General features: G+C 40.4%; 1 protein-coding gene across 23 annotated transcripts in view; it reads left to right on the top strand.

The window, feature by feature from the left end:
- rims1a (regulating synaptic membrane exocytosis 1a) overlaps positions 1–13,119 on the top strand; it is a 151,270-nt gene that overhangs the window by 31,305 nt on the left and 106,846 nt on the right. The window lies entirely within an intron of this gene.

The raw sequence follows: 13,119 nt of genomic DNA, 5'->3' as shown, positions 1-13,119 counted from the left end.
AATTAAAGAAATTGCAGCCTTTGCGATGAGAAAATCACGTTTTATGATATCGCAATAATATCGCAAATGCAATTAATCGTTCAGCGTTAGCCCACGCTACGTCTAAATTGTGATTTTGCACAAAAATAGCTTCTCTGTCAGCTTGGAAGATGGTAGAAAGTGGCAAAAAAAAAAGGCAGTTGGATTTAAAGAGCTTTTTAAGCCCAATAAGTGAAGCTAAGCCTGAGTTAAAGAGGTCCAAGTTTGTTTCTGTGGAAATCGTGGAAAAGAGCAGCAGCACAGCAGCAGTTAGCGTAGCGAGTAGCATCACCTGTAGCGATGATGCTAATGCAGGAAGAGAAACTATCCGAGGGACATGAGGAGGACTCAGGGACAGAGAGAAGAAGAGGAGACAATGGGGGAAGTTCTGCTATGGACATTGGGACCAGGGAAGTTTGGACACAGGCTCAGTTCAAATCTCTCTTACTGCAGGAGTAACACCTGGTGTTTGTTCTGGTACCTGATGATTTACAAATGAAGCACTGCTTTACAGACATAAACGTATAGACACAGGTTAAAATAGTGTTTTTCAACCTTCATGACCCTATGTGGGGTCGCCTGAAATGTGTAGTAATATCTACCTATAAAAGACAGAAGTGTGTGTGTGTGTGGAGCGAATATCTCCCCGACGCGGTGTGAGTTCGACCTGAAACTTAGTCGACGGCTTCCAAATACCCCAAGTGTGTGTATCTGTTATTTTGGAGTAATTTGGTGTAGCAAAACGGTCAAAACGTTAATTTTAAGATTACGGCTCCCTCGGTAAGGGCGCGATGGGTTCACTATGATTATTGCTTGTTCTGCGCAACGTTGAGTGTTTCTTCTTCTATTTATTCTTCTATGTGCTAAGAAAGATGCTAGCAGCTACAATGTAAACACACACACACACACACACACACACACACACACACACACACACACACACACACACACACACACACACAAGTTATGGTTAATAAATAACTCTCTGATTTCCTATAATGAAACCAGATCAAGCTGATGATTTAATAATTCAGTATATTTAGGTGTAATAATCTCAATAGTTACATTAGTCTAATGGAACCAGCTTTGTCTGTGAACACGTGATAATATAATTAAAAAATATTACGTTTCACAAGTTTAGATGGATCGATAGTGACATTAATATTATGCTAACATTTATTTATTTCACACAACGTGTGACATGTTTAGCTTTTATCTTTCCATACAAGTGTTAAATCTGACCATAAACAGATCGATGGCTCTCTGTGGCTTTATGACAGTAAGACGTGTTTTTTTTACTTGGTTTGTTCCTTATTTGGAGTGGTTAGCATTAGCGCTTAGCCCAGTCTGTGTCTCGGTGGGTTAGCTTAGCATCGTTAGCTTTAGTTGAGTTTCCAGTTCATAATTGTTGAGACAGGTTCATGTCTGTCCCCGTGTTTGTGGAACTTTGGGTGGACATGACGGAGGAACTTGAATTGGTTCACTTTGTTGGATGGTTGTCTGGTTTTAACCAAGTAGTGGTCCATGATGTATCGCAGCATGGCAGCTTCAGGTAGCTGTGACGAACACCGCCGTCTGTGAGTGTGAGAGCTGGGGGCGGGAGGAGTGGTGCACACCGCAGTCGCGGAGGCTTCGCTGCGGAGTTCCCGTAAACAGCGTTCCGCTCCAGAGAATAATAAGTTGACAACAAACGGGGGCAGTTTTGGCCTGTGGAACAAGGTTTTTATGGGCATTCTTGGCTAAAATGAGGGACAAATGGCCCGTGGCCCTTGCAAATTTCCGACTTGGGAATTTATCGTTTATATCGTGGATGACAAATTCTTACCGGTGAGAATGTTTTTGATGATAAAACATCGCACATTCCTATAACACAATATAACAAACGAATCAAATGATCAAAAACTAATTCTTGAGGTTGCCAGTAATTAGTGAAAAATATAAATATGGGTCACGAGTCAAAAAATGTTGGGAACCACTGCATTAAAGTATGTAAATGTTTACTCAGAAATAATAAGATGTTTTCTGTTAGAAAAGAGGGAAAAAATCATTTTACAATTTCAGTGTACAATTTTGCTCAATTCCTTTAGATTCACAAATAAACAATACAAAAGTGAACTAATTTTACCACATTTATCCACAAGTCTCAATACTAACAGCTTCACAAAGGCTTTGTGAAAGTAGGTGTATGCGTGCACATTTGGATGGTCTGTGTGGAAGCGAGCAGGAATACAGTATGTTACTGTGTGTATGCACAGTGTGTTACTGTGTGTATGCACAGTGTGTTACCGTGTGTATGCACAGTGTGTTACTGTGTGTATGCACAGTGTGTTACTGTGTGTATGCAGTGTGTTACTGTGTGTATGCACAGTGTGTTACTGTGTGTATGCAGTGTGTTACTGTGTGTATGCACAGTGTGTTACTGTGTGTATGCAGTGTGTTACTGTGTGTATGCACAGTGTGTTACCGTGTGTATGCACAGTGTGTTACCGTGTGTATGCACAGTGTGTTACTGTGTGTATGCACAGTGTGTTACCGTGTGTATGCACAGTGTGTTACTGTGTGTATGCAGTGTGTTACTGTGTGTATGCAGTGTGTTACTGTGTGTATGCACAGTGTGTTACTGTGTGTATGTAGTGTGTTACTGTGTGTATGCACAGTGTGTTACTGTGTGTATGCACAGTGTGTTACTGTGTGTATGCAGTGTGTTACTGTGTGTATGCACAGTGTGTTACCATGTGTATACACATGTGTTACTGTGTGTATGCAGTGTGTTACTGTGTGTATGCACAGTGTGTTACTGTGTGTATGCAGTGTGTTATTGTGTGTATGCACAGTGTGTTACCGTGTGTATGCACAGTGTGTTACTGTGTGTATGCACAGTGTGTTACTGTGTGTATGCAGTGTGTTATTGTGTGTATGCAGTGTGTTATTGTGTGTATGCACAGTGTGTTACTGTGTGTATGCACAGTGTGTTACTGTGTGTATGCACAGTGTGTTACTGTGTGTATGCAGTGTGTTATTGTGTGTATGCACAGTGTGTTACTGTGTGCATTCACAGTGTGTTAGAATCAGAATAAGAAATGTTTTATTTATAAGACAGCGCAAGGAATTTGACTTGGTAGTGTCTATGTATGCACAGTGTGTACTTGTGTGTGCACACTGTTATTGTGTGTATGCACAGTGTGTTACTGTGTGTCTGCACATTGTTACTGTGTGTATGCAGTGTGTTACTGTGCGTATGCACACTGTTACTGTGTGAATGCAGTGTGTTACTGTGCGTATGCACACTGTTACTGTGTGAATGCAGTGTGTTACTGTGTATGCAGTGTGTTACTGTGTATGCAGTGTGTTACTGTGTGTATGCAGTGTGTTACTGTGTGTATGCAGTGTGTTACTGTGCGTATGCACAGTGTGTTAATGTGCGTAATGCACAGTGTGTTTACTTTGTGCATGCTGTGTATTTGTGCTTGTGTTTCCTGGCTGCTGTATTTGCTGTGCCAGGCCATATGGAGCTCTGTCTGGGGAGTACACTACCCACTCATCTCAGCTCTCATGCTTTTTCTCCACCTGTCCCCAACGCCCTCAATTCTCCAATTTTTATTTATTTATTTTTTTAAGAAGCCTTTTCTGTAGTTGTGTAGGTGATAATGATTGTAGAGCCTTAGTCGAAGATGTCTGCCGTAGGCTTTACACCATTCTGATTGGCTATATCGGATCGGCCGATATTTAGCAGTTTATGCAATTATTGTGATCATTTGTAATGTCTTAATTGGCTGATTTGATCAATGACGTCATTATCGTGATGAAACTTTAGATGCTCCCATTGCATTGTTTTATCGTCTCAATTACGCCGAAGAGTCGTTTGCTTTAAATGACACAGCTTTATTTCACTCACATTTGTGCACAAAAATGAAAACCTATGAGCAAACGGCAATAATGTTGATCGGTTAGAGCGAAGTGGCTGAGCGCTGGACTTCATCCCCAGTCTACGGCTCTAAAAGCGGGAGCAGCGTCTGCTGTTAGTGTCTGTGTGTGTGTATGTGTGTGTGTGCGCACTTGTTTTGTTTATTCAGCCCAAGCATGTTAAAAGGTCCTAGAGCAGAGCGATGCGCTTCTGTTTACTTTCGCTTTCATTCCGGAGACTTCTGTCCATATCAGGGTGATGGTGGACACAGAAGTGTGTGCGTGTGTGTGTATGCGCCCCACCTCCAGTGAATACAGACTATAAACAACAGCAGGTTTTGCTAATGCTGATGGAGGCTTCACGTAGTTCCAGTGTGGTCTGTCTCCGCAACTCAATCTCCAACTCTTGTAGTCGATACAGCTCCCTGTTCAGGGACTAAATTAAATGGTTTTCAAGTGCTGGAGTGAAGCTCACATTTACATCTGCCATGTTTGCTTGGTTTGCATTGCATTACAAGTGCTTGGTTTGCATTGCATTTTAAAAAGTGGAGCCATGACGCTCTTGTGCGTGCAATGTTATGTTAGGTCCTGCATGGAAATTTTTCAACTCTTCCACTCCTCACATTCACAATTCTGCGTTTTGGTACCAAAACATGGTACCGTTTGATTGTCTATGCATCTGTATCACGAGCTACCGAATAAATTCAGTCTGTACCTAAAAAAACAACTGAATTCATATGATCGGATCGGTGATCATTTTTTTTAAAACTCTGATCAGTGATTGGACCAAAAATCCTGATCGTGTAAAGCCTACTAACAAGCCATTTATCCAATGACCAGATGAAGACTCTCGAGCCAATAATCAATTTAGAGACCTCTGAGGTGGAGTCTGTTGGTGTTGGATTATTGACTTCCTGTGGTGGTCTGTATGACTGCGAGTGTGTGCGAGTGAGTGTCTATCGTCTGTGTTCTAAATGGCATACTCCATACTATTCACTAGAAACTCAACAAGTACTGTATATACTGTCTACTACACTATAAACTATATGTAATGATTAGGATGATGAGCATTCCTACTGAACTATACTTCTAAGTTTCCTAAGATGCATTTGGAACATGCAACAACAAAAACCTGACCCCTGCCCTAACTCTATGTAAATGATGTGGTGTTCCACCCTCCAATTATGTTTACTGGGAAGTTGGTAGACAGTATATAATTTGTAAGATATATTATAGTATGGCGAGGATTATGAGCATTCCCACTGAAGTATACTTCCAAGTTTCTCAAGATGCATTTGAAACCTACAACCACACAAACCTGAATCATACTGAGGTTAAATATCTGTTTATTCTCCACCTTTGAAGGTTCTGAAAGCATTTTAAATGATAAAGTGACCAAGTAGATTATCAACATGTGCTCATTTGATCCATAAAACTTGCGTATACACATTTCATGCCGACATTTTATACATCTGGGTATTTCTCACGTACTATCTAAAGTGAACGCATTACATACTCATTTTGATGTCAGACTTATTATGAGTAGTATGTTAATATGAGATTTACAACACAGCCATGGTCTTCTCCTCACTACACTGCTTTCATAGCAAGAAAAACTTTGGGTATAATGAAAAGACAGCAGAAGGATCAGTTGATCCGATCCAAGCTGCTGTTTTATTTTGGGGCTGTTTACCTAAAGAACAATCTGGCAGACCACAAGAATAAAGTCACAGCATTAGAGTGATGATGAGGAGTGTAGGGAGAGAGAGGTAGAGGCTGTGTGAAGAGGAAGGAAGGGATGAGTAGAAAATGAAAAAGCACAGATAAGATAGTGAAGCTACAACGCATTACATGCTGGACTCTCATTGTGTTTTGAGTTTGTAACTGTCAGTTTTTGGAGTGAGTCATCACTTTTATCTGGTGCGGGGTTTCCTAAATGCTTCTCCTTTAGTGGCTGTTACATCACAAATCAGTTATTTCTGTCTCCATAATGTTAGAAAGCCTTAGAAACTGAAAGGTTACAACAGAGAGTGATATAAGATAAAATAACTTGGCTAACAGAAAACTAACCAATAAACCAAATGTTAAATAATAATAATACACACAATCTACTACATACTACATTGTTATGGTTTGTTTTTAATTCATTTATATTTCAATTAGGGATGTAAAGATTAATCGTGAGGCAGTTAAAAATTGGTTTGAAGGTGTCATGGTTGACGTCGATACTCTGAAATTGAATTGCAGTACTTTTATTTATTTATTTATTTTATTTTACAGCAAAGGCCGCTATCTATTTAGAATTTGAAATTCAGGACGCACCACCGTGTTTTAAATCAGAAGTGTGGAGGCATTTTTGCTTCTCCAAGTCAAAATGAAAAAAGTGAGAAAGAAAGAACATGTGACATCCAAGGTAAGAGGGGCACAGAGAGGAAAGAGAGAAACAAGACAGAGAGAATGAAAGCCATAGTTTATTTATATTATTTCTCTGATATGGGATTTGTTTTAAAATCCAATTGCTACAAATTGGCACAAAATACATTTTCAGTTGCACTTTTAAAAAGAAAAGGAACTATTATGCAGTTTTGTATAGTTTACTGTAGAGCCAGAATTTGAAAGAATAGGGTTCTTCTTCATTTGTGCTATTTCTTTATTTGTTTTATTCAGGATTTATTTTAAATTAAATTGTATTGTTTTGCATAGTTTATCAAGGGATTCTTTTGACAATGAAAGATAAAAAAATAGTACAGTATTTTTATTTTTGAAGAAAAAATAAATAAAATCAGTCATCATTTGTCTTTAGTCTCATTTTGTAAAATAAATTGTGAGATAATCGTATCGTGAATCGAATCGTATCGAGATTTGAGTGAATTGTTACATCCCTAATTCCAACTGAATTGAAAAGGTCATACCCAGAGTCATTATGTAAGGATTTTTTTGTTGGTTTTTTTTTTCTTTTAAAAAATATTGTATTGTTATGGTGAACTCGGTGCATCTTCCCATCCCTATTATTAGAACATAAGTGTGAGTTATAGGTCACACAGGATCAGATTTGTACTGTTTTTGTTAATTGCCGATGCCTATAAAATTGTAAAATGTTTACATTTAATGTTGAACATCATCAAATATTTCATTTAACAGATTTATATTTTTATATTTACACTTATTTGAGTGTAGGTTAATTATACCTTTTACCGTGATGATCAAGATTTCAAACCCAGGGGCACAATGACATTTGACCCCCCTGCTTTCTATAGAAGCTCAGACGCTCCAGTGTTTACAAGATGGCGGACAACGCGGATGCTCAGTCTATTCATAAGTCGGTTATATGTAGTGATTCACCGAAAAAACAACCTGGTTGAAACAGCAAGCGAGCAAACTCCCCAGTCAGTGTGCGCTTCAAGTCAACGTGTACGTTGAGTGGTCATATTTCAATACATCTCAGCACTATAGCCTCTTCTAAGCAGAGATTGAGACGAATCATGGAGTGAAAGCATTGATGTGTTCACTCTCAGGCGCTACTCAAAGCTACAGAACAGTTCCAGCCCACACCATTGAGACGATGATTGGGAACTGAAAAGCTTTACGTGCTCTAAACACCAACCATATTTGAATCACACACAGGCCAAATCATTGGTGCAGTACTGAAAAGAGGAGCTTATGAATGGAAAGTGCAAAGAATAAAGTCTCTTAAGACAAAAACTTATCCAACTTTTATATCACAGAAATGAGAAATAATAACTCCTGTGAGGAAACAAAATAAATACTATTAGGTCCATATATACCCCCTGCAGTTTGCCTATCGGGCAAACAGGTCGGTCGAGGATGCAGTCGACATGGGACTGAACTACATCTTGCATCACCTCGACACCCCAGGGACCTACGCTAGGATCCTGTTTGTGGATTTCAGCTCTGCGTTCAACACCATCATCCCGGACATCCTTCACCAGAAACTCACCCAGCTCACAGTGCCTCCACCTGTCAGTGGATCACCAACTTCCTATCTGACAGGAAGCAGCAAGTAAGGCTGGGAAGCATCACATCCAGCACCCGGTCACTCAGCACTAGCACGCCGCAGGACTGTGTTCTCTCCCCACTTCTATTCTCCCTCTACACCAATGACTGCACCTCAGGGGACCCCTCTGTGAAACTCCTGAAGTTTGCCGACGACACCACCGTCATCGGTCTCATCAGGGATGGGGACGAGTCTGCCTTCAGACGGGAGGTGGAACAGCTGGCTCTCTGGTGCAGTCAGAACTAGGGATGGGACTTTTTGTCGACAAAACGACCGACATTCGACACATGCTCCCCTCGACAAAAAAAATAGAGTGTCGACATGTCGAGGGGGCGGGGCTTGTGGGATTTCCAGATTGCATTTTTATTTATTAGAGATCTGTTGTCCTGCCTCCGTGCGGTCTCAGGTGATAGTGCGCGCGTTGATGATGACGAGTCCGGGCCCGCTAAAAGGGCTAAACAGGTGGATGCAATGGTTTCATTCTTCGGAGAGGACTATTTCAAGGGGGACACGGTCACATCTGACCATTCTGAAATAGAACGTTACACAAACGAAGAAGGAATATCACCCAGTCAGGATCCTGCGCTCTGGTGGTCTCTCAATGAGTCCAGATTTAAAAACCTGAGCCGTCTGGCAAAAGCCTACCTCTGCATCCCCGCCACATCTGTGCCGGCGGAAAGAGTGTTTTCAGCCGCAGGACTGGTCGTGAATAGACTCCGCAGTCGCCTTCTACCCAAACATGTAGACATGCTTCTGTTCTTAAACAAAAATTAGGCCGAAATGGTAAGATACCTATATATATTTTATTTTCACTGAGATCTGAGTTGTTGGTGTTAGGCTCCGTCCTTTTCTGTGGTTTAAAAAAAAAATGGGCACGCTGTTTTTCGATTTTAATTGTTGCTTATTTTCACGAGTGATAAACATGTTCATTTAGTTTGTTTTTTTTTATTTGTAAAAATAACTTGTTTAGGCTACATGTAGCCTACAAAACTAAATAATAAATGAACTGGCTGTTTTATTTCTGTAAATTCCAAACGTTAAAAAGTACGTCTTATGTGTTTGTAAGGCTGTTGAATAAACATCTTAAATTTCTCTCTCTCGTTTTTATTATTACTGCTTTAATGGTCAATATTGGACACTAGAGCCATGTTTTTTAGACTAAAATTAACTAGTACAACAGTATAGATTATTTTCCACCCTCCGCATTGCTGCTGCTCTTTAAAAAAAAGAAAAAAGAAAAAAAAGGCCGACAATTCGACAAAAAGTCGACACATGGGCCTCGACAATCGATTTCCCAAATCCCGTGTCGTTCCCATCCCTAGTCAGAACCATCTGGAACTGAACCCGATCAAGACTGTGGAGATGACAGTGGACTTCAGGAGAAATCCCCCCCCACTCACCCCCCTTACCATTCTGAATAGCAAAGTGGCTACCGTGGACTCTTTCAGGTTTCTAAGATCCACAATCTCACAGGACCTGAAGTGGACCTCCCACATAGACACAACCAGGAAAAAGGCACAGCAGAGGATGTACTTCCTGCATCAGCTGAGGAAGTTCAACCTGCCCCAGGAGCTGCTGATCATGTTCTACACCTCCATCATTAAGTCTGTTCTGTGCACCTCCATCACTGTCTGGTTTGGATCTACAACCAAACTAGACAGACACAGACTACAAAGGATAATCAGGACTGTAGAAAAGATCATTGGTGTTGATCTGCCCTCCATCCAAGACTTATACCTGTCCAGGGTCAGGAAACCGGCAGGTAACATCACTGCAGACCCCTCACACCCTGCACACAATCTGTTTAAACTCCTCCCCTCCGGCAGACGCTACAGATCACTGTACGCCAAAACAACCCACCATAAAAACAGTTTCTTCCCCCAGGCTGTCACTGTGATCAACACTAAACAGTCAAAGAGTGTCAGACCTGTTTCCGTGAAATAACCATGGAACTAAACATAACAACCCTGGATCAATCTGTCACTAAGAATGTTCATGTACATACTATTTAAAGGGGACATATCATGCTAAATCCACTTTTTTAGCCCTTAAATGCATTTTGTTGTATATTTAGAGTGTTTAGAAGTACAGAAAAGTTAAAATTAGTCACTTCGGGTGCTCGTTGATATCTTTATATTCTGTTTTGGTCATATTTTTCAATCTGTTTTGATTTTTTGATTCTCTATTACGTGTTTTGAACAATAACATCACAGTATTTGCAGCGGAACTGCCAAATTAGGACATCAACTCCAGGTCCAACACTTCGAGCAATCCGCCATTTTTATTTCTCGCTTTTATTTTGTAGTCCAAGCTCAAGGATGCAGAAGTTACGAGAGGATAAGTCAAAATGTTGGGTTGTTGGATGTAGTAACCCACATGCTTCATTACACCATCTCCCAGCATCAGAACCTTTTTGAAGTGACTGGTTGAGTTTAATTTTTTAAGGAAATGTACCCACATCTGTGGGTAAGGTCATTTTTGTGCGCGCAAAGCACTTCAAGGATGACTGCTTCAGCAACCTCCGCCAGTATAAAGAAGGATTTGCCCAAAGACTTTGTCTGATTGAGGGGTCAATTCCTTCTATCTTTGGAGACGACAAACAGAGCACTTCGGTAAGCTATAAATAATGCTAAAACGTGTGATAAGACATCCCTTTCATTGTTTTGTTAGCATTAGCAGTTGCACCGTCTTCATATGTTAGCGCTGTGTGCTCGCTTTAGATCCTTGATGATATGGCCTACGTGATTTAATTTAAGTCTAAAGTTTTCATTATTCATTTCATTTTGCCGTTTTTGTCTCCGAAAAGACTATTAAAAGGCATTTTGTGACGTTAGCTTGGCGCTAGCGTTAGCTCGGTGCTTGTGTTAGCTCACTTGTTAGGGTTCTGCAGGTTCATCATCTTCATTTTCATCTCGCTCCGCCGGGTCAGACTCTGGCTCAAACATGTAAAGCTAGATGGACAAGTCTTCTGTTGTTGACATTGTGTAAACAACGTGTGAATAAAAAGTTTCTGCACCGCTAAATAATCGTATCTCTTCTATCAAACTACAAAAATGGCCGAACAGGGTGGAGTTCAACCGAGTGTCACCTCTGCAACCTGGAGAGGGGGCGGGGTATGAAGTGTCTCATTTGCATTTAAAGAGGCCGCACCAAAACGAGTTGCTCTCAGAAGCACATCAGAAAAGGGTAGAAAAGGGGTGGAGCTATAATAATGAGGAATTCAGACCCAAGCATTGCAGTTCCGCTTTATATAGACCACAACTGTATGATTTATATCTAAAAAGAAGGACTTAAATGCATGATATGTCTCCTTTAATTTAAATGTTTACCTGCACTACTCATCAATGCACTACTGCACTATTATTATTATTATTATTATTATTATTATTATTATTATTATTATTATTATTATTATTATTATTATTATTATTATTATTTTCTGATTCTGATTCTGATATATTTTGACACTTACACAAGTTTTGTTTCGTTACCTTTATAATGAAACTTATTGCAATTATAGTTATATAATGGACATGGACATAAAGTGCGGACTCTCAGCTTTCATATGAGGGTATCCATGTTCAAATTGGATGAAGAGTTTAGGCGTTCCAGGTCCTTAACATGTGCCATCCTTGTTCAAAAGGGACTAAAAGTAATTCGACAATTGACTCAAAAACCATTGCATGGGCAGGTGTGATCAATTCCTTCATTATGTCATTACCAATGAAACATATTGAAGGCCCGAAGTTGATTTGAGGTGTGGCGCTTGCATTTGGGGGAGTGGTGGCCCAGTGGTTAAGGACAGCGAGCTTGTAATCGGAGGGTCACCGGTTTGAATCTCGTCCGGGCCTTCACCATGGGACGTTGAGCAAGTCCCTTAACTCCAATCCAAATGCTTCCCGGAGCGCCTGCAATGGCAGCCCACCGCTGACCCTTGGGGAAAACGGGTAAAATGCAGGGAAAGAATTTCACTAGGGTATACAAATTGTAAGATTTTGATGTACAGACAACATTCGGTAAAAGGAGCGGCAGTGTGGTGGTTGGGCATGTATGGCTGCTAGTGGCACTGGGTCACTGGTGTTTATTGATGATGTGACACAGGAGAGAACCAGGGACATACTGTCCGCTCAAATCCAGCCAAATGAAGCTAAATTGATTAGACGGCGTTTCATAACACAGACAGACAATGACCCAAAACATACAGCCAAAGCAACAGGACTTTATTTTGTTCAACCCACTGAATTAAAGCTCAAAGTGTTCACTTCAACTGCATTCGAGTTGTTTGATTTTAAATTCATTTTGGTACTGTACAGAACCAAAATTTGAAAACATTTTGTTTGTCCAAATATATATGGACCTAACTGTAAAGAAATAACTCATAATCAAACAAAAGTATATGTCAAAAATAAAGTAAGATACAATTAAAAGGTAGTTAAAAGTTGTACTGACATGGATTATTCTGACTGCTCCTTTTAAATGTGTCCTATAAAGATGTATGAGAACAGCATTAATGTCAACCAATTTTCCCTCAGGGATCAATGATTTACTGAATCTGAGCAGTTTTAATGTTTAAGTTTTGATCAACTTAATTTAAATCAACCTAATTTAAATGATCCTGATGACATCATTGCAGACCGTATTTGATATATTAATATTTACAGTAATAGAAGTTATTATCATTAACCTACGATGTTTCCCTGCCATCGATGGTCTCATCCACAACAACAAACTGTTTCCCACGGATCTTCTGTAGCTCTGATGAGATGATGTTCAAACGCTCTGAGCAGGTGAAGCTGATTAAAGCTGCTCACGTTTTCACGGAGTGCCGCTGCGCTTGATGACAAGCGGATGGAGCTTCACAGGCACACCTCAGGGCTCGGTCCTTGGGCCGCTTTTGTTCCTGATTTATTTACTCCCTCTCGGTGAGCTGATCCAGCAGTGCCCTGATGTCTCCTATCACCTATACGCAGATGATCTCCAGCTGTACTGCAGTTTTAAGCCCTCCGAACCCCAAAACGTGCTTTCCCTCACAAACTGTCTGGTAAAGGTAAAACAATGGCTGAATGAAAATAGCCTCCAACTGAACTCCAGTAAAACGGAAACCCTAGTCGTTGCCCCGGACATTATTGCTCCTCTCATCAAACAGCACCTTGGCGCCCTAAGTAGCACTGTTAAAAGTTCTA

Source organism: Gouania willdenowi, chromosome 15, assembly GCF_900634775.1.
Source record: "Gouania willdenowi chromosome 15, fGouWil2.1, whole genome shotgun sequence".
NCBI classification, from domain to species: Eukaryota; Metazoa; Chordata; class Actinopteri; order Blenniiformes; family Gobiesocidae; genus Gouania; species Gouania willdenowi.
This window is presented reverse-complemented; position numbering and strand designations above follow the sequence as displayed.